The following is a 23,052-nucleotide window of genomic DNA, read 5'->3' on the forward strand; positions in this document are numbered from 1 at the left end:
TCCACTCTTTTCCTTTCATTTCTGTTAAAACCCAAATCCAGAAAAAGTCAGTCAGTCTCTTAAGAGCATGGCTGAGTGGTGAGATTTACTCCTAGCCCCCAAGGCCCATGCTTGGTAACTAGGTGGGTGGGACCCCTCCTAATTTCTGTTTAAAGTGTAAATAGAATTTCATGAATAACAATTTCATGACAGCATACTTGTCCCAGTTCTGGATAATGGATGGTGTTCTTCCACTTTCCTAGTCACCAATGGAGTGAAACAAGGCTGTATGCTTGTTCCTATGCTTTTTAGCATGATGTTTTCAGCTATGTTGTCAGATGTCTTTAATGAGAATGAACATGACATTAATACTGATGGTAAATTATTCAACTTTAAAAGACTACAAACCAAGACCAAAGTGGAGGGAGGGTTGGTATATGATGTTTTTGATTGTAGATGATTGTGAAGTTGAGATGCAACAAAGTATGGATTGATTTTCTGCTGCTTGTGCTAATTTTGGCCTAACAATTAACATCAAGAAGACACAAGTACTCCACCAGCTAGCACCATACCATCTGTATCTGGAACCATCCATTACAGCAAATGGAGAAGTTTTGAATACTGTGGATAAGTTCACTCACCTTGGCAGTATACTTTCCAGGGATAATGATAATGAGGTTGACTTACGAATGCCAGAGCTAGCTCAGTGTTTAGGAGGTTCTGAAGGAAAGTGTGGGAGTGAAGAGGTATTAGACTGATTACCACACTGAAGGTCTACAGAGTCATTGTGTTGACCTTATTGTCCTATGCTTGTGAAACCTGGACAGTATACCATCACCATGCCAGGAAACTCAATTGCTTCCATTTGAATTGTCTTAGGAAGATTCTGAAGATCACCTGGCAGGATAAAGTGCCAGACACTGAGTTCCTTTCTTGAATTAAACTGCCAAGCATTCAAACTCTACTGCAGAGAGTGCAACTGTAATGGGCTGGCCACATTTTTCAAATGCAAAATGTATGCTTGCCTAAAAGACTATTTTACAGAGAACTCACACAAGGCAAGAGCTCCTATGGTGGTCAGAAGAAGTGATACAAGGACACTCTCAAAGTCTCTCTCAAGAACTTTGGAATTGATTGTGTGACTTGGGAGACACTGGCACAGGACCATCCAGCATGGTGTGCCCTCATCAGAAGAAGGTTCTGTGCTCTATGAGCAAAGCAGAATGGAAGTAGCTCAAAAGAAATGTGAGATGCACAAATTTAGAGAATCCACCCCAAATGTTCACATGGATTATTTGTACCTGACCTATGGTAGAGCATTCCAAGCTTGTATTGGTCTGATCAGCCATAGTCAGACACACTGTGACTTGACTCCAACATAGTGATATCATTTTGGTCCTCTCCTAGAATGAAAGACAACAATTGTAAACAGAATCCAATGTGGGAAAGCCTTTGCCTGCGGGTGGGGGGGGGGGAGAACTTCCTGTCCTTGCTCCTATCCATTAGAGTTTAGGACAACCCAGCTCATGAAGGAGAAAACTAGCCAGAGGGGTCAGATGGAAATGGCTTTCCCTGCTCAGATGTCTCAAGACTGCTGAGTCTCATCATCAAGCCACGTTCTCAGCTGGAGGAACTGAAGACTTTCAGCCCACCTCCTTCTTAAATATTCTCATTAAATTTTCACTTGTCAGGGGAGTTCCCTTTCAGAAGGGATTTAGGTGATTCAGGGTCTCTTTTGGAGTTTTTGGTTGTGAGAAAAACCACTGACCATCAATTTATTGATTACTGGCTAGCCTAATTAATATATTGATTATTAATTGCCCAGAAACTCTGTCTTCATCAATAGAATTGCAAAAGGATCTTGAGTGTCATTATACAAAAAGTACCATGTTCTCCCAGTTTTCTTATCCATTTGCCAACCAAGACTATATTTCCAGAGTACTTTCCCTCACCTCTCTCCACTAAAAGCATTTCCTAATCTTTAAAAAAAAATCCACTTTTTCAGATCTTTGATTCTGTAAGATGTTATACAGTAAGAGCCCCAATGTTTTAATAGGTAAATTTCTAGCTCTGTGGAAACCATAGAACTTGATTCATGAGAGAAGCACTATGGGACATTAGTGATACTTAGACTATTTTGGGTCTGCAGGCAGCTTCAGCAAGACAAAATTCCCTAAAGCCCTCTTCTTCCATCGATCCTGTTTCCTGCTGCTCCTTCTCCTTCCTCCATCTTTCTTTAACTTCTCTTCAGAACAAATTAGAGAAGATGGGTAGACTTCTTAGGGCACATGATAAACAGATTCTGATATCTATACAAATTGATTTGGAAAAAGTAGATATGACTTTACTGAGCAGTAGTAGGGGCTGACGACATATCCACATCATTGGATTAGGTGAGTTCAACTGAAAGAGGATTATATCCACATGGAGCCTATGGAATGGCTAAAAGCCAAGAACAGAATCAAAGAACTCTCCAATGGGCTTCTTCCTCATGAACTCGACTGACAATACACTGAACAAGGACCATTAAATGGCTGAGTCATGTGGACTTGTTTATAGAATTGCAGGAGTTTATAATGGCAATTCAGGGCCAGGTTATTGCCACTAGAATTTATATATGCAAGTTGTTTGGACTTGGTGATCAATGAAGATTATATGAGGAAATGGTAGAAACTATAACATATCACATCAGGCTGTAAACATTTAGTACCAAATAAGACATGGCCTGGTGGCTAATATGATATATCATAAGCTGTATCTTTCATGGACTGACAGTCAAATTTCCATTTAAACAATTAGAGATCTCCAAAGATCCTGGAGAACACAGCTAATAAACTGTATGTTGATTGGACCATTATCATAAATTGTTGCCTCAAATTGCCCAGGCAGATCACTGATCTTTAAAAACTTAAAAAAAAATGAATGGATATTGTCATACTAAATACTCATCATTTCAAAGATTCCTGAAACAAAAAAATTTCAAAATATATAGAACTTGTAGAAGAGGTCAATATCACATAGGAGCAGGACAAGTTATGTGTCATCCCCGTTGAATTGTCTGCTATTGGATCTGTTCTAAGCATTCTTTCAGTAAACTACAGAGAATAGGCATGTTTCCTAATGCTTTTGTTCAACTACAAAAAGTAGTTATTGTATCTACTTGTTTAGTAGTCTATAGGACATCAAATATAAAATAGAGGTTATTGCCTAGGTCCATTTTTATATTAACCCCATTGAAAAAAATGAGAAGGGAGAGGTAGCTATGGTGTGGGATAACGAGTTAGCTTTGAATTCAGAAAGTCCTGCCTTTGAGACCTGCCTCTCTGCCAACTGGCAGTGGAATTTTGAGCAAGTTGGAACAAATTGTTCTCATCCACCCACTGTGCTGGGGAAAGTCTTTGCGTGCTTGGGGTAGACACCCCCCAACTCAGCAAAGGGTTTGAGGCCTATATGGGGTGTTCAGGGACAACTAGCATTTCTAGCATGAGTGCTTGCTGAACCCTTTTCAGGGTTGTCCATCCACCTTTGGTGTCCACCTTCACCCAGCTTGCACTCATGTCTCCAAGAAGCTATAGCATGTCCAGTGGCCACACTCCAGTAAACTGTCTAGGCAGATAGGTTAAACCAGGTGGAGGGTATTAGACATAGCAAATGGCAAGAGGGAAGAACAGATAGTATAATTTCTACTAATGTAATTATATTGAGTTATTCCTGTAGACAAGAGCTAATGATAATTCCCAAAGAAGACACATATTACCTGATCTCTTTCTGAGAATTATACAATACATTGATTGCACAAGAAAGTATTGTAAAAACTAAGAAAAAGAACTAAAAGAATGAAGCTGAAAAGATGTCCTTACTGTCAACTTGAAAAATATTTTTATGCATCCCTTTCATTCTGATTTTAGACTAACAAAGAAATGGTTTATAGTAGTCATGATGACATTAAATCACTTCCTTCTATTTTTTCCTCTATAGATAGTGTCAGTTTCTTTTTTTATCAACTAATGGTGGCCTTCAATACCATGAACCATACATTCTTCTTACTCTGTATAAAAATTCCTAATGTAAGAAGTGAAATTCTTTGTGAATTATTGAGGGAGTAGCATTGTGCTATGGTGTATTTTCTCTAAATAGAGAAATTCTTTCATACAGAATTCTCAGAGATTAAATTATCAGCCCCCTTACCCTGACCATAGCTAGGTTTACTTGAAGAGAGAAGGATTTTGAAGTTATAGTTCTATTAATGTACTAATGACCTGCAAACAAAAGTCTGGCAAAGAGCATTTGAATGAAGGTCAAAGGAAGAACATAAATAATATTGTTTCAAATACATCATAAACCACTAGATGAGAAGGAGAACATGACATTGAGTTCTAGAAGCAGATCTCAGAGATAATATAAAGGTCAAATATTGTAGAGGTGTGAGACTTCCATGAGCAGGAAATTTGCTGGTAGTTTTTCTCTGCTAAAAGTGTAGAACCTAAGAAATTCTTAACTTTCCTTGTTGATATTTTTGTCCTTCAAAAGGTGGAAGAAGCAAAGAGGGTGACTATCTTTCTATAACTGATTCTAACCAGCAGGGAAGACCTGGTTGCTAAAACAGAAATGATAGAGATTTTTTGAAATAAGTGAACATGCCATCATCTTAGTATCCATGACATTTAAATAAGAGAATATTAGGCATATTTTGATATTTATCCAAGGCTATGGACCATATTGAAAAGAGTTCAGGGAAGGGACAGGTAGAATTTAATGACTTGATATTCTATAGAGGAAGGTTGCTTGTGAAAGATGGAAGTCTTTAAAAATGAAATTCTGAAGGTATAAATGTAGCTAATACCTACCAGGAATAAAAAGGGGAAACTTCTAAAGAGACCACTTTGGTTCCATGAGGAATTATTTGGCCAATTCATTTTGAAAAAGAACATATAGAAGATAGATCAAAGTCAGTAATGAAGATAAACGCAGAAGACAATATTATAGTCTTCTGTAATGGAGCTGGTGCTACAACTCCCTATCTCAATGAATATAATCAGTGTTAGGGCATTATGAAGTTTTAATTTTAAATGAGATGGTGCCTATGCCTTGATACTATTATGTGAGAAAGTATCTTTGAGTCATGGAATCAGTTAATCAACAGGACCAGGATGTAATCCCAAAGTAGTAGGCAGTAAGGAATTTTTCTATATTCCCATCACAATTGAATAAGCCCTCAATTAATTTGAGAAGATTATAGGGCTTTAGACATTGAATGAAAGGCAATTGATGCCATGTAGGAAATATTTTTGTGATTGGCTAACTCTTATAAACTAGATATATCTCTGGGTCTATGAATAAAAACAGTAAGCCCATCCAAAGTTAGCCCATCCATGGGTAGAGAATCTCAAATTTAGGAATTTATTAGTTCAGGAGTTGTAGTTCTCTCTTCTAGAGAGAAACAAGATAAAGACTAAACTCAGAGGGAATATAGTATACTCCTCACCATGCCACAGACCACACTGAGCAGATCACGAGAGACTATACATAGAGTAGGAAATAGTGTGTCCAGTTGGGTTCTTAAAGACATACCAATAGATATAGAAAGCCAGTCAACCAAGGAAGAGGCACCTATGTAGAACATAATCCTTTGTTGTGGTTGTAGTGGTAGAGTGGAGTATGAGCTCCAAGTACGAACTCAAAAATAGATTTCTGATAAAAAAAATCTATGAGTTACGATGTTATCACACATTTGCTATATGTCTGGCATTGTACTTTATATTTAAGACCACTTCTTCTATGGATGTTGTGTATATTTGTGGGAGAATGTGTCCCAGACTTTTGAGGGGAAAGTTTTCTACTAATTGTTCTTATTATACCATTTTATTAAATGTCTTTTCTAGGAGTTATGTCTACTTGTTGATTACTAATGGGAAGCACATCAGTGGGGACACATGGGTTATAATATTTGAATTATATAGGATGATAGTAGTGGAATGGTAAAGTAAGCATTTTTTTCAGGATGAGGGAAGCATAGAGATGTAATTGTTGCTTTATTTTAAATACTCAGGCTAACAAACAAAGTTATCTCTATGCTAAATATTCTAAAAAATCTTGTATGATTTTTATAGATGCATGGGCAAAATCTTGATGGAGAGCCCTTTTGGTGGCATTTTGTTCTACACAATCAATCACACTGTTCACTTGACTCTCTGGTCAACTCAGTCTCTACAGTGCTCCACCTCTTTAGGCAGATTTGCTTTCCTTCTTCACCAGCTCCCTTTTGTGTTTTGTCTTCCCCATGAGAATGTAAGCTCCTTGAGAGTAGGGACTATCTCATTTTCTTGTATTTACATCATCAGTGCTTAGCATAGCAATGACAGGAATAGCACATAGTAAGCACTTAATAAATGCCCTATCTATTTATCTATCTTTACATTTAAACAATATGTATAGTGGAATAATGTACTCTTTGCACCTTTCAATTTATTGTGTAACTGTAAAGATGTGTTCTGCTGTAGAATATCATTTATGAAAACCTGCCTATGCCTTTCTGTATATTCACTAAGGATGTTGTTGGTACACATATAGATTATTTTTTCAAATATTTTTATAGAAATGTGAAATTAAGTATTTGGATGAATTGTTGATTTTCTTCATGGTACATCACATTTCTATTTGATTTTATTTTACTTTTTTTTTTTTTGCACCACAGCAACTTCCTGAAATATTCCCCTCCCCATAGTTAAGGAAAAGACATTGACTGCATACCTAACATTTTGTGCCTATAGTCCCTCACCTCTCTGTAAAACAGAGGGGAGTGTGTTTCCTCTCCCACTTGACTTCTGATACCAGTGTTAGGCATTGTATTTACTTTGAGTTGATTTTGATTATGCAAGATGTTTTCAATTTTATGTATTTAAAGTAATTTATTTTACCTTTTGTGTTCTCCTTTGTTCTTTGTTTAGTTATGAATTTTCCTCTCTGCCACAACTGTGAATAGTACCACCTCTCATTCTCCTTTAAAATTTTCTTGATCATGTGGGATTGTTATTAATATTCTTCCAATTTCCTCTTTAAAAAATTAATATGTCCCCACCAAGCATTTGGCACCTTCTTCTTTTTAAAGGTACATTGAAATTAATGCCTCCATACTCTCATACTATGTTAACTCTAACATAAGTCTCCTTTTTGTATTTTTAGTCTAGTTATTGTTCAGTTGTTTTTCAGTCATGTCCAACTGTTCGGGACCCCATATGGGGTTTTCTTGGCAAAGACACTGGAGTGGTTTGCCATTCCCTTCTCCAGCTTATTTTACAGATGAGAAAACTGAGGCAAACAGGGTGAAGTTACTTGCCCGGGGTCACATAGCTGGTAAGTATCTGAGGCCAGATTTGAACTCAATAAGATGAGTCTTCCTGACCTCAGATACAGCATCCTATCCCCTTAGTTTTCATTAGTGCCATTTCTACTTCTTCATGTAGCATATTAGAGTTTTGGTTGTTAGAGTTCAAATGGGATTGGCTGCTCTTTCATTTATGGAGAAAAAGTGTCTTCCATTTTTAATCTATTGATCTCCAGTTGGTCTTTCAAGATGATTTATTTTATGTGGGTCTCTTGACAAGCTTTCTATAAACTTATTTTTCCTTCACTCACTTTTCTTAGTTTTATGAGATATGGCCCATAATCTTCTTGGATTTTCTTTTATTAGATTTTACAAATGAGTTTATTTGCTAAACCAATGTTCCTGACAACCATATCTCTCCACTTGGCAAGGACATCAAGTGTTTGGGGATGAGATGTTTCTAGGCTTTTTTGGTTTCTTTGTTGTGGTGATTTAATTAGAATGGTTAAACTTCCTTAGGGATGGGCAATTGTATCAATGGATTCTTTAATCCATCTCCCATTCTTTAGGCATCAGCAGCATCTTTAAACAAGTTAGATAGAAGTTATCTTAATTTCGTACCACATTTTAAAATTTTTTTGACCTTTCTTCTATTGGGGTATTGCTTTTCTTTGCTATAACAAGTCAATTGCCTAGATTGCTAGTCATTCAGAAACAATTTTTACATTGGTAATTGATCATTTCTTATTGGTTAGAATATAATCAGTTACATTTTTGGTGATTTTTTTGATGCTTTCCCTGTTCAAGGCTTGCTGACTCTTTATAAGGAAAATTTTCATAATATATTGAAATGAGGCTTCTGTGGTCTTTTGGTTTCTCTCATTTCTTTCTTCTGAAACATGTTTTCCAACATCTTTTTTTGCCACCTTCTCTGTCAGCCTTTGCAATAAAGTCACTATGTATCAAATTCTATGCTGATTTGATTTGGTTCATCTTACTGAAGGCTTTGTAGAATTTCTCTTTTCATCCTCTGCAAAAGATATTGGCACAGAGGCTCCAGTTTGCTTCATAATTTTTCTCCCAAATGCTTACTATGAATATTGGCTTAATTCGAGATGGCCCTTGTTGTTTTTGGACACACAGTCAAACAGACTTCTTAATTCCTTAACTTGTTCCTTCATGGAGTATCTGGGAGCTACATATTTGCATATAACAGCAATTTTCTTTTGCATTCTGTGTTCATTTAAACTCAGAAATATCAAGGTTGATGCAATGTATTTCCCCTAGTGTATTTCCATTCATTGGTCACTGTATAAAGATCTCAAATTTAGAACACAACAGTATATTTATTTTAAAAAACAACAATTTTGTGAGCTAATACCCTTCATCCTAGTTTTTGCCCCCGTTGTTACTACAGACACAGAGGGAGGCTGCATAAATTGAAGGTCATTTTGTGTTTTTCTTGGATTCATGGGCTGCAAGTTATCATTAATAAGTGGCTAAGCCTACTGCTGATGAATCTCTTCCTGCTTAGGTAAGGCTGGTCCTTATGGTCTATTTATATGGTCTATTTAATATGGTCTATTTCTAGGGCCCTACTTGAAGTCTTTCTTTATCCAGAGCTTTAACTCTGCTGGAATGGTCTTAAACAGCATGGCACTGGGGCACTGGAGTAGGATTATTATATATGTATATTTATAAGATACTATATCCATTTAACATAGAAGAACACATTCAGCCATTCTCTAATTATTGGGCATATAATCATTTCCAGTAAATGATTAATTTTTATTCTAAAAGGTTGAAATGATTTGAACTTAGATTTCTTCCTAACTGACCTGTCTAACATTTGTTCTAAAAGTGACAGGTATACAACTTCCATCTTTGTGGTACCCCAGCTTTACCTTCCAGGAGAAGAGAAAGATGTTTTTATAATGAATTCTGCATCTTTTTGTTAGAATACAAAGCTTGGGGGGGTCTTCTGGCTTTCATGTAAAACCCATCATTTCAGATTAGATTAAATTTGATTTTCTGATTTTTTACTCCTTGGGCAAGGAAAAAACCCAACATGTTGTATGCACTATTTAAGAGCATTATGAGATTTTTATTTTTGTCTAGAGTCAGGGTGAATGGTCTAGACCATATCATTGATTTAGAGAATTCGTAGTGTGTAAACTCCCTCCATGGATGTATGTGAACAATTTGTCTGTGACTTACAGTTTTAGAAAGTTGCTTTGGGGCACAGAACAAACGTGTGCCAGAGGCATGATTTAAATGAGTTTTTCCTAACTTTAAGACTTTCTCTAACCATTAGGCAACACTTCCCCTCTCTATATAGAGGAAAGAAAGTCATTAATCTGTTAGATTAAAATTTTCATCTTTTTTTTTCTTTGTGGTAAGGCAATGGGGGTTAAGTGACTTGCCTAGGGTCATACAGCTAGTGAGTATCATGTGTCTGAGGCTGGATTTGAACTCAGGTTCTCCTGACTCCAGGGCCAGTGCTCTATCCACTGTGCCACATAACTGTCCCCCCCACCATGGCGCCAGCTAGGTGCCCCCTAAAATTTTCATCTTTGAAAAAAACACTTCTTATAACTCTTAGTATTATTTCGAGCATGATTTTTTCCTGCTGGGAAACAATAGAAAGACAGTTTCTATTAATTAGTGGTTTATTTAGTATCTGTTCTGAATTTGAGATAAGCAACTTGGCTTTGAGTTAATTATAGCTCATTTAAATCCTAATCAAGTTATCTCCCATTTCCTGCTACATATTTCCCAAGTAGATGTGTGACATTTTCATTTCATGCACATTTGTTTTTTGAAAACTAGATTTTGCACATCAGCCATACTTTGTAGGAAAATAATCCATTTTGCCATGATGTCATAGGGCCTAAGTGCCAGAGATGTTTGAAGGAAAGTGGAGGCCGGTGCAAGGAAGAAAGGAGCCACAGTGTGTCCGGGAGTTGTAGCCCTGACTAGGGATGCAAGGGCAATACCAGCAACAGCGATGAGGCCTCCAACTAAGAATACTTGGGGGCAAGCAGACTGTGGCAACTTCAACAACCTGCCTGTGGCTATGAGGGGACCAGAGCCAAGATGGATAGAGCAGCCATAGAAGCCAGGAGCAGACAGGATGGGAACCGAGATGGAGAGAGCATAAGTGCTGTCTTCATCAGAGTTCTCTGACTTCACCTAAGCTTCAGAGACTGCCATGTACACAGAATCTCAGAGCTAGAAGGAACTTCAGAGGCCATCTAAGACTGACCTGTTCCTAAATAAGGACATACTCCATAAAATGCCAGACACTTGATTGCCCTGAATTTGCTTGAAGAATTTTAGTGGTGGGGACAGTGAGAATTCTCTGCATAATGAGGCATCCCATTCTACTCTTGGGTTGTGTTTATCCTTAGAAGGGTTTTCTCTTTCTTAAGCCTTAATTTGTCTCTTCACAATTTTCACCTTTTGGACCTAGCATAGCCTTCTTGCATCAAGCAGAATAAATCTAATTTTGTATGACAAACCTTCAAAAAACTAAAAGATGTTCCCTCTCTCCCTCCTACCCTTCTAGGGGAAAATGTTTTAAGTCCTAGAATGACTTACAAAGAAGAGAGATACTATGGCCAAAAATCTATAAATTGTAAAGCACTGCTTTAGGATAAAGATTCCCCAGTTCCTTCAACTGATGCTCAAATGACATGATTTTGAAACTGTTTTGAAAACTGCTGTTTTTGTCTGGATACTACAGTTTATGTAATACAATCCAACAAATACACATAATCTATTATGTGCAAGGCACTGGGAGCAAAGAGAAACAAAAGAAGAGCCAGCTCATGCCTTCAAGGGGCATACATTTTATTGGAGAATAAGGCAGTGAGCAAATAAGTATAGGAATGGTTATTTGAGGAGGGAGCCATCATTAACAACTAGGAAAAAAAAGTAAAGCTTTCTTTTAGGAGAGAACCTATGAGCTGAGCATTAAAGGAAACTAGGGGTTCTAAGAGAGAGAGGCAAGGAGAGAGTAGATTCCAGTCACCCCATATATCCAATGAGTTGCCAAATATTGCTTTTTAAAAATCTTCATAACATCTATTGCACTTGACCCTTCCTACTCACTTAGCCATCACCTTCATTTGGGCTCTCATCACCTCTTGTCTGGACCATTGTAATATGTATTAATTGGTTTCCATGCCTCAAGTCTCTACCCATTCCAGCCCATTTCCCACAGCTGTCAAAGTGATTTTTCTTTTTTTTTCTCTCTTCTTTTTTGGTGTTACTACTACTATTGCTGCTGCTACTACTACTACTTCTAATGCTACTACTGCTGCTACTACTTCTGCTGCTGCTACTTTTACTGCTGCGCTGCTGCTACTACTACTGCTGTTGTTGCAAAGTGAATTCTCTTGAGTGCAGATCTGACCCTGTCACTCCCATATCAACAAACTCCAATGGCTTCCAATTGCCTCTAGTATAGAATATAAGTTCCTCTGTTTGGCTTTTTAAGCCCTTTGCAATCTTGATTTTTTTTGGCTTTATTTTGGTGAGGCAATCAGGGTTAAGTGACTTGCCCAGGGTCACACAGCTATTATGTGTCAAGTGTCTGAGGAAGAATTTGAATTCAGGTCCTCCTGACTCCAAGGCTGGAGCTCTATCCACTGACCCACCTAGCTGCCCCTGTAATCTTGCTTTAATCTATTCTTTTAATCTAATTATAGATGATTGTTCCTCTGAGATGACACTCCATCTCCCATCTCAGTTCCTTTGTACTAGCTGTCTCCCAATCCAGGAATGCACTCCTTCATCTCCACCTCACAGAAGTCTTCTCTCTATTTAAGACACAATTCAAGGATTACCTTCCACATGAAGACATTCCTTGTCCTCTCAATTGCTAGTGGTCTCCCCAAATACTTTTTATTTTTAAAATTTATTCTTTATATATATATGTACTTGGCACCCCTGATAGAAGGATAATTTCATTCCTAGTATTTGTATTTTGTGCCTAGAAAGTTCATGTCATGTAGTAGGCACTTAATAAATGTTTATTGATTGGATACTGTATAATGTATGTCTATGGCTTGTACTTTTGTGCTTAGTGTAATTTGCAAGGATTAACTTTATTAATTGGAGGAGGAACTAGTAGGCATCTTTATAGAGAAAGGACTCACTTTCCCATGGAGTCCTGGACCCAAGGTTCAGGTTTTTACTAGAGGAGAATAGGAACTCATTTCTTCTGCTGGTATGGGTTCCAGGCATGGTCTTTTGATTAAAGAAAAGTTGAGGCTTATGGGAAAGAGATGGGAATTCTATGCGTGGATATGATGGGGACATTTGGGAATCATTAAACTAATCAAGAACATGTCAACAGCAGCAATGCATCAATCCTTGGACCAGTACTGTGGAGGACCTGAGGCAATTAATTTGTGAGAATTGCAACAACCTGGCTGAAGCAGCTATAGAGGAAAGCAGGATTGGAGCTGATATAGAGGCAGACCTGGCCCATGGAAGCTGGAAACAGCAGGGACGAAGCTTGGGAGCAAAACAGATGATACATTCATAGAAGTCCTTTGAATTCCCCTCTACAGGGACCTCCCACATTGGTGTTGTGAACTTTGTCCTTTCTGACCTTGGGAGCAAGTCCCATTTATTCACTTGTCTGCTATGAAATAAATTGCTTTATATTAAAAATGATTGGTTGCTAACATGTAAGATAATTTACTAAATTAGAAATGAGCCAGATATAGATATTCTCAGATGTACTGCATAGGGGTAAAATGTGAGCCATAGAGATGACAAATTATTGGTGAGCCTTCCAGATGGACCCTGTGCCCATGTTAGTCTAGACTTTCAGCTCTAGTTTATGGATCACATTTGATACCAATTTAGTGTATTAGGTACCAGCTAACAATTTTAGAGGGAAAATTTTCTTTCAAAAAACAATAGAAGCATCAGTGATTGTCTTCACCTGACTTCTCCTCTTCTATAATCTACCTCTAATTTAAAATTATAGTAACTTAGTTATGTGGGGAAACAATGGAGTTCACTAGGAAATAAATTATTGTTACCCATTAGATTGTAAAGATAGTGTGGTTTAGTGGGAAAAGCAGAGGGGTTGGCATAGGAGGTTTGGGTTTGAATCCTGGCTCTGCTACTTTTTAGACTCTAACCTTGGTAAAGAAGGAAGGAACCTTAGAGGTTACTCAGTCTATTCCCATCTCTTTATTTACAGATCAGGAAATTTGAGCTCCTTTGAACTGCTGAATACAGTTAGAATCAAAGACTTATTAATACCCAATTTAAAAATAACCTTCAAAAAAGTTCTTTTATATAATTACCTGTGAGATAATATGTATTTATTTGGAGAACCTCCAGAACTTGGAACACATTTCCCTATAGAAACAGCCTATATATGGTGGATAGTTGTAGTTAAAATAGTGTTATTAATACAATTAGCATATTTAGGTGTATTATAGATTAGTCTTTTTTGGAATGAACCAGGAGCCCCATTGCCACGTATAGCATTGTCTTAAGGGAATATGTATTCTTAACAACTGACTTAACCAATGAACAATTTTGGAGCACAACCTGTTCTTAAATTGGAAACTGTGCTATACTTTAAAGCTCAATCATTGGCTGCCAATCATTTGGGACACATAGTACTAGACATTATGGAAATTTGAAAAGGTTTTTGGAATGAATTTCAAGGGATTGAAATGTTCTAACACAGGATCAAAAAGAAATAAATGGGCTTTAGAGTTTGTGGGTTTTTGGCCAAAGTATCTCTCTTTTTTGTAAGTTATTCTCTTAGGATTTAAAACAGTTTATTTTAAATTACAAATCAACATAATTACATAAGAAAGTTTTAGCTGAAAATAAAAACATATTAATGTGTATGTTAGAGGAACATTTTATACAATCCCTGTCTTCCACTTATACCAATTAGAAAACTATCTCCAGGATTGGTCTTCCAGAAGTAGTTAAAGGCCAGAGGTCCAGTTCTCAACTTTAATGAGTTGCTCTGAGGGAGTTGATCTGTCTGAACAAATTGATAAGTACAGCATGTTCTCTGTAGGACTCAATCCAAGTTTTCTTGTTTCTCCTCCTCTTCTATTTATCTTTTTCAATAAATTAAAGTTCCAAAATTGAAAACACTTTTCATCAGTAATTTGCAGTAAACTGCAAAAATTATGACCGTACACCTTTTGATACAGACCATGGAGGCAATTACACTTTGCCCTAGGGTGCATTTCAATATGGGCCATCCTAGTCTTCCCTGCCCTTCACTGACTTTCCAATTTCTTACCCTTTCCTTTAATAAAGGAGGAAAGGTCACTCTATGTAAAATAAGTCATAATTTTCTCTCTAATTGGCACTGAATTTTTATATGCTCCTTGCCTTCATGGGTAATACTACAACATAACAAATGCATTTTGCCTGTCAGGGATCCAAAATGTTTTGTAACTGGGACTATATGGACCCAGAAAATGGTTGTTAGTATCTTTATCATCCCTATGTGCTGAACTTTCCCAAAGCCAGTAGAAGAGCTATGTTGAGATTTATGAAATGAAGTGCTTTACAAACTGTTATAATCTTTACAATATGCTTTTAGGGAGAGACCTCAGTGATGAGCAAATTTTTTATTTGCTTCTCACCATCCCTCTTCCCCAAATAAAAGAAGAAAATAGCAGGAGGTCAATGTACTGAGAAATACTTCCTTTTAAAAAAAAATTATTGTTTCAAATTGTTCAATCATTGAAATGATCAATTTCAATTATTTTTCTTCCTCCTGCCTCCCCTCTCCAAGAAAGATAGAAAGAAAGGAAAGAAGGAAGGAAAGAAGGAAGCAAGAAAAAACCGTCATATCACAGAAGCTCAGTCAAGCAAAACAAATTCCTACCTTGGTAATGTCCAAAATAAAAGAAGAAATCACAGAAAGAGTCTTCTATAGGAGAGGGTGTGGAGTAGGGGCATAATTTTAAGGGTAAGACTTTCCCTTATCTTCAATTCCCCCACATTCTTCTTTACTGCAACATATTTTTGCAGAGAAAATTAAAGATGAATTTAAAAGGCATTTATTAAGTGACTAATATATATCTAGATCTGAATTAGGTGCTAGAGGTACAAATATTGAAATAGCCACCAGCTGGTGCTGTCAGGCAGGGTTTGTTATGTAGGTGAAGGAATAGCTCTTACCTTTGAAATTTTGATTTTGGCCATTCTTCTCAAACTACACCTTTCTTTTCCCACCCCATACTTCTTACCCTCTCATTATGACCCTTGACTCCACCCTTGCAGAGAGTCAAGAACAGGGGATTAAACTATTCACTCATTCCATTTCAGGCATTATGGTTATCATGAAAGACATAACAAATCACAAAGGAGTTAAGATCATTCATAGTTTTACATGAAAGAAAACCAGGAATTAGAAATGGTTTAAATAAACAGAGAGATCATATGAAAAATTCCTGCAAGCTGCAGGTAAACTTGAAGGCACTGAGAGGGGGGTATTAAATCTTCACTCTTTTTTTTTTTTCCTGATCTCAACTCTAGTTTGTCCCAGTTCTACCCCTTTCTGGCTCAGTGACTTTGAATAGATAGAATAGTGAATACGTGTGAGTTCTACCCACATTGACACCCAAGTTTTAGTCTCCATTTAGAGTGCCAACTGGACCATTTCTAACTTTCTCATCATCAATCAGTCCCAGTCTGTTATATTTCTGTTGCTGCCACTCCTTTCCCCTTAGAATCTGCCTCATTTAGCCTTTCATTTCTGAGCTCTTTATGTTCCTTTTATTCTAGGCAGGAAGAGTGTACATTTGAACTGCATTTCCCAGAAGGCCATGCAGCTATTCTCTAGAAGCCTTCCTCCTCTGTCTTCAGAAGTATCATTCCATCTCAAAGCCCATTGACATTCCTCCCTGGGGTTTGCAATTTTGTAGTCTCCTGCAAAATCAACTGCAGTACACTTGAGAGGTGGAATTATACATTGTAGTGTCAAAATAAACATCAGCACTTAAAAGAAAAAGGATGATTAAGTCAGTGTCCCCGGTCAGTCAGTCCATAGCTATTTATTAAGTACCTGTTACATATCAGACACTATGCTAAACATGGAGGATATAAAGAAAGACAAAAGACTGTCCCTGCTCTCAAGGAGCTCACAAGGTCATGAGAGAGACAACATGTAAACAACAATGTACAAACAAGCAGTATACAGGATAAACTAGAGACGATCCACAGAGGGAAGACACTAGAATTAAGGGGTATCAGGAAAAGCTTCATGTAGGAGGTGGGATTTAAGCTGAGACTTGGAGGAGGCTGGAAGCCAGGAGTTAGGGGTGAGGAAGGGGAGAATTCTAGGTATGGGGGACAGCCAATGAAAAATACCAAGAGTTTGGATATGCAGTGTCTCATGTGAGGAACAACTGGGAAGCCGGTGTCACTGGATCATAGAGTACATTGAAGATAGGAGATGCAAGGTGTAAGAAAACTGGAAAGGGGGAGGTTACGAAGGGCCTTGAACTCTAAATAGAGGAGTTGATATTTGATCCTAGAGGTGATAAGGAGTCACTGGAATTAATTTTGGCAGGGAGGACATGATCAGAGTGCCCTTCATAGCAAATGCACATCCGTAATGCATGCAACAGACATAACACAATGCAAAACACCATTTGACAGGTCTCCTTGGTGACTATAGATCTAAATCCCATGTAGGACATAATACATGCACCCATAATAGTCATCATTGTATACCCTAGAAAAAAACAAGTATGAGTAGCAATAAACAAAGTAAATCAATAATGACATCAATAGGCCTGTAAAAGAACAATATATGCAGAAATAGCAGCATACATAAAAGTAACTAACAGAAAAACAACGCATAAGTAACAGAGCATGTAGCGCTGTATAGGCAGCTGTATAGGCAAGATACTAGCACAAAAGCAAATAATCATAAACATGGAAATTAAAGCAAGCTTAATACATGCAGTCATTAATGTACAAATGACTACATGAAATTACGTGCAAGGTACATATCACAGAAATAAACATGAGCTTAATCATCTGGATACATATGTAGCCATTTTGCCAGCTTCCCCTAGAATATCGTAACTTAGTCTTGTCATAGCTTGAATAGTCCCAGCTCTCCTGCAACCTGGTGAGCTGTCTGCCCCATACTTGTACTAGTTGATGCTATGGGCTAATCATAATGTTAATCAGAACTATAGTCCTGTCTACCTAACTTGAAATTGTAGAAGTCCCAAACTGACTAGTAGTAGTATTACCCTCTGTGGAGTGTGTCCATCTATACCCTTAGAATATCTATAGCTTAAGTACCAGGCAGAAAAAGTGATGTCTCTTGGTTTGGTCTTTACTCATTATTCAAACTTAATTGTTTGGTTAGAGTATACAAAATCTTCTCATGAAATATCTGTTTCTGAGCCATTGGCAGACAGCTTTTGTGTGACTGGAAGGAGGGCTCCTTTGTGAAGGGGCAGCTGAGGTGAGTAAATGTTCATCTGTCTCTGCTTGCTCTTCTGGGAGTCCATCTAACTCACCTACTGGCAATGAATGATGGTGGCAGGTTGTATTTGCAGGGCCCTTGGCAGTCTTTGGGGTGATTCTGTGAGCAGGAAAATCCAGTCTTTCTGCAACTAGATATGAATAGGTTTCTATCCACCTGTTAACTTGAGTACCCTATGAACACAGATTTCTCACTAAAACTCTGTTACCTTTTTGAAGGTCTTGTCAATAGACTCAGACATCACCATCATTTCTTTCTGCATTTTTCTGCATAGAAATATGACAAGTGTTCTTTAACTTCTCTCTCATTTGAGAGAAGTGCTGGTTGTGAGTATTCACAGTCTCTCCATCTTCAGATCAATTGGCATGCATGGCTCACTCTCAAATATCATCAGATAGGGTGCAAAGTTGGAAGCATCATTCCTTGTGGAATTGTTCATCTGTACAAGGAAACCAACATATTGGCTCCATATTGAGATCTTTCTCCTGTTCTCAACATCCCTAATTTATTCATTGTGGGTCCTTTTGAAGGTGGTGTGGTGGTATTATAGACTTTTTGATACCAGTCAAGGCTGACATCTCCTTGAGGAATGTGTTTTCAAAGTTCTTGCCTTAGTCTGAATGGATTCTAGCAGGAGGTCGATGCACTGGGAAATACTTCCTTTTAAAAAAATTACTTTATGTTTTCAATGATCAATTGTTCAATCATTGAAATTATCAATTTCAATTATTTTTCTCCCTCCCACCTTACCTCCCCAAGAAAGATAGAAAGAAAGGAAGGAAGGAAAGAACGAAGCAAAGAAAAAACCCTCATATCACAGAAGTGCAGTCAAGCAAAACAAATTCCTATCTTGGTAATGACCAAAAATTCATTTCTTATTCTTTCATCTTTTCTCTATCATGAGATGGGAATAATAATAACAACAACACATACACATACACTCAGAGTACCTACTATGTGCAAGCACTTTGCTAAGTACTTTACAATTATTGTCTTATTTGATCCTCAACAGCCTTGTGAGGTAGGTGCTATTATTATATTCATTTTACAGATGATGAAACTGAAGCAATCAGAAGTTAAGTGACTTGCTCAGGGTCATACATGTACAAGTATCTAAGGCCATATTGAAGGCAGGTCTTTCCAACTCTAGGCCCAGAGCTCTATTTACTGCACCACCTAACTTTTACTTCTCTGGAATTGTAGTTTATCAGAGTTCTCAAGTTTTTCAAAACTGTTCATTTTTATAATACTGGTGTTAGGGTATAAATTGTTCTTCTGGATCTGCTCTCTTCACTCTGCATCAGTTCATACCAGTCTTTCTATGTCCTTTTGAAACAGGTTTTTCCTCATTTTCTATAGCACAATAATATTCTATTACATTCATATATCACAATTTGTTCAACCATTCCACAATTAATGGGATCCCCTTTATTTTTTATTTTTTTTTGCCACTATAGAAGGGGCTGCTCTAAATATTTTTGTACATCTGGGTTCTTTTCCTCTTTCTTTGATCTTTTTTGGGGTATAGGACATAGTAGTGATATTGCTGGGTCATAGGGTGTTCACAGTTTAGTAAACTTGGGACATTGTTCCATATTGCTTTCTAGAATGTCTGTAGTAATTAACAGCTTCACCAGAAGTTCAACAATGTGACTTTCCCCCCCATAGACCCTCCAATATCTGTCATTTACCTCTTTTTGTCAGCTTTTCCAATATGATGGGCAGAATTTCAGAATAGCTTTAATTTGCCTTTCTTTAATTATTAGTGATTTGAAGGATTTTTAAAAATATGCCTATGGATAGTTTGGGCTTCTTCCCTTGAGAACTACTTGTTCATATCCTTTCATTATTTTTTTGGGGGAATGACTCTTATTTGAATAAATTTTAATTAGCTCCTTATATCTTAGCAATGAGACCTTTATCAGAGAAACTTGCCCCCAGTAAATTGTTTCCCTTTTCATTTTAACTTTATTGGATTTATTTGTGCAAAACCTTTTTAAAATTTTATGTATCAAAACTGTCTATTTTATCTTCTATGATTCTCTCTGTCCCTTGTTTGCTCATGGACCTTGCCCCCATCTATAGACCTGGAAGGTAATTTCTTCCTTGTTTTCCTAATTTGTTTACAGTATGACTTTTTATATCTAGGGCCGTGTATCCATTTGCATCTTATCTTGGTATGAAGTGTGAGGTGTTGGTCTAGTTTTGAGAAAGACTTGTTCCCTAATACTTTAGCAACTGTGGAATCTTTTTGATTCCTGGGTACGCTTGTGAAGTGGTCAGTTATTAGCATTTATATGACTTAGGCTCTTGCTATCCCCTTTTAGAGTCAGTAAGTCAGTGCAGACTTCTTCCAAAAGTTTTCTAGAGCTTGTGTTCTCTAAATATGCAGCACAAGTTGCTAGTCCTTTTCTTTGTATACAGTGAGCACAAATCTCTCTTCTTGGTGACATCTGCAACTATCTTGGTCCAGTAAAAGCTGTTTCTCACAAGCTCTATGGTCTTCTCTTGATATATATGTCCAAAGTCACCATGTAAAGCTGCCATGGCCATAGGTGAAGAGATAGAAGCTCAGAGATGATTCATCCAAGGTCACATATCTAGCTATTGGTAGAACATGCATTAGAAGCTGAAACTCCTCTGTCCTTGCCTAAAAATCTTTTCATGATGCCAGTCCATTGTACATATATGTACAGAGAGGGGTGTTGAAAGGGGATATGAGAATGTAAGAAAAGCCAAGAGGAATTTGGCTTACTCCATATTTTTTCTTAGGTCTGGCCTGGCAGATTCCTCAGATTTTTATGAAGTGGAAAGTTTTTGACAAATTATTTTCCATGTATGGGTGGAATAACTGACTTTTAGTAATTCAAGACTGATCAAGTACCCTGTGGAGCACAAATGTCCTCTCTGTTCTCCTTTGGGTTCTAGGCAGTTGGTTTTGCTAGGTATCACTAGCTTTGGTAAAAAGGTTTTGTGGAAAGACATGTGAAACATTGCCTACAGTTAGATTTGGGGATAAAGTGTGGATTTTCATTACTCATTTCACCTCTGTGTACTTTTACTACAAGTCATTCAAAGTTACATGATCATAGATCTGGAGATATACCAACTTCCTCATTTTACAAATGAGGAAATTGAAGCCCAGGGAAATTAAATGACTTGTCCAAAGTCACAAAGATAGTGTCAGAAGTAGAATTTGAACTGGGTCTTCTGACTCCAGAATCATTTCTCTGTTGATTGGCAAGTTTATTGAGGCTAATCTATCATTTTATCTTTATATGCCTTTTGACATTCTATTATTATCAATTTTACTAAACAGAAACAAATACATTTTACTATTTTTAAAAGATTGCTGTTATAGCCTCAGTTTTCTATGAATTGGTGTCCCTGGGTATATGGAAATCTAGCACAAATTTGCTTCTTTTCTCACAACAGAGATTTAGAGCAGGGCAAACTCCTGCCACAGGCCTTAAGTCCTAGGCCTCCATTCCCAGATTGCAATTCTAGCTCATATCACTTCCAATTAGACTTACCTTTTTCATTTGCCTTGAGGGTCTAATGTGCCTAGAATGTAATCTTCTGTTCAATAAGCCTGACTCATAAATCCATCGAGGATTTATTAACGTTCTTATGAATTCTGCACCAGAGTGCACCTATGTTTTTGACCTATGACTCAGTGTCTATCTTCTGCAAGGGAGAAACTTGGAATTATTGAAGTGAAATTATTTCTCTTTTCACCTGCCTCTTTGAGCTTCAAGGAAGAACAAAAGTAGAGGAGTGCCACCCTGGAAGTAGAAGCCCACAAAGCTTGTTGCTATGAACAGCAAACACTGACTTAAAGAGCTTAAAAATCAGATGTAATGACATATCACTGAAGATCAATAGCACAGACAAAGGCAGCAAATGGCCAGCCTTTGGTGTTTTGAGTTACTCAATGGTTCTGGCACATTTTATTAAAACAAAATAAAGGCAACACATTTTCATCTCTCCCAGAGTAAAAAAGCATGTTTTGCATAACTGGGTTGGTAATAGTTTTTTTGTTCTTTGTTTCGGTAGGTTTTTCTGGATTCTGGAGCTCTCATGTGGTGTAGGTTGTCTGATGAGTGTGGCCAGTAATGGAATGTTATCACAGTCCCATGTTCACCTTCTTAATCTCTCCTTCCTTTGAACTCTTTTAGAGAGTTTTCACATTCTACTCTGTGGTAAAGTTGTAAACTATGTGAAGGCAAGAGATGGTTTTATTGTTTTTGACATTTCCCAAAGAGTCTATTATAATGCTTTGCTTAGAGTAGGCACTCAATAAATATTTTTAAATGAATGAATGGAAGTTTAGATTGGGTAGAACCAACAGTAATTGTTACCTGTCTTCCATTTATATAATCACAAAATTTTAAAGCAAGAGAGGACATAAGTAACAATCTAGAACAGGGATTATTAACCTGGCTACCTTGGGGTATTTAACCTGGATAGATTTTAAAGGGACCATGAACTTTGATAGAAAAAAAATCACATCTTTCTTTTCACTTTTTTCAAGTTGAAATTTAACATTTACTTCAATTATTAAAAAAGAAATTAGTTTGAGAAGGGATTCATAGGCTTCATCAGACTGCCGAAAGGGTCTGTGACACATAAAAATAGTTAAGAACCTTTGATTGAGACCAACTTCCCTACTTTGGCAAATTAAAAAAAAAACAAAAAAAAAACCACTGAGGCTCAGGGAGGTTGTGAATTGTTCATGACTACTTAAGAGATTAATGACAGAGTTAGGATTTTCATCCTTTGGCCATTGTATTTTCTTCACAACACCACAAAATTCAAGGAAGGCTGTATGGATGAAGTAAGAGTTCTGCAGCTACCATGGTAAAGGACAGGAAAGTATTAGTAAACTAAAACGTGGCATAAGACATTCTGGGTATAGGGAAGAGACTGAGAAGAATGTTCTGGGATAGAAGTAGGGTTGTTGGGTCATACTAGAAAAGCTTGGCCCTGGAGGAGCATCCTGCTGTTGCCTTCTCCCAAACATTTTTATACAGGTGAAATCAAGATAAAATGAACATTAAGATCAGTAGTAGAATTTGTGTATAGGAGAAAGGAAAACCTCATAGGGAACTAATAGACCCATTGTACATATATGGATGCTAGTTTATTTATTCTTCTATTCATTTATTTTTATCTATTTATCTATCTATCTATCTATCTATCTATCTATCTATCTATCTATCTATCTATCTATCTA

Source organism: Vombatus ursinus, unplaced genomic scaffold, assembly GCF_900497805.2.
Source record: "Vombatus ursinus unplaced genomic scaffold, bare-nosed wombat genome assembly UNPS02014791.1, whole genome shotgun sequence".
Taxonomy (NCBI): domain Eukaryota; kingdom Metazoa; phylum Chordata; class Mammalia; order Diprotodontia; family Vombatidae; genus Vombatus; species Vombatus ursinus.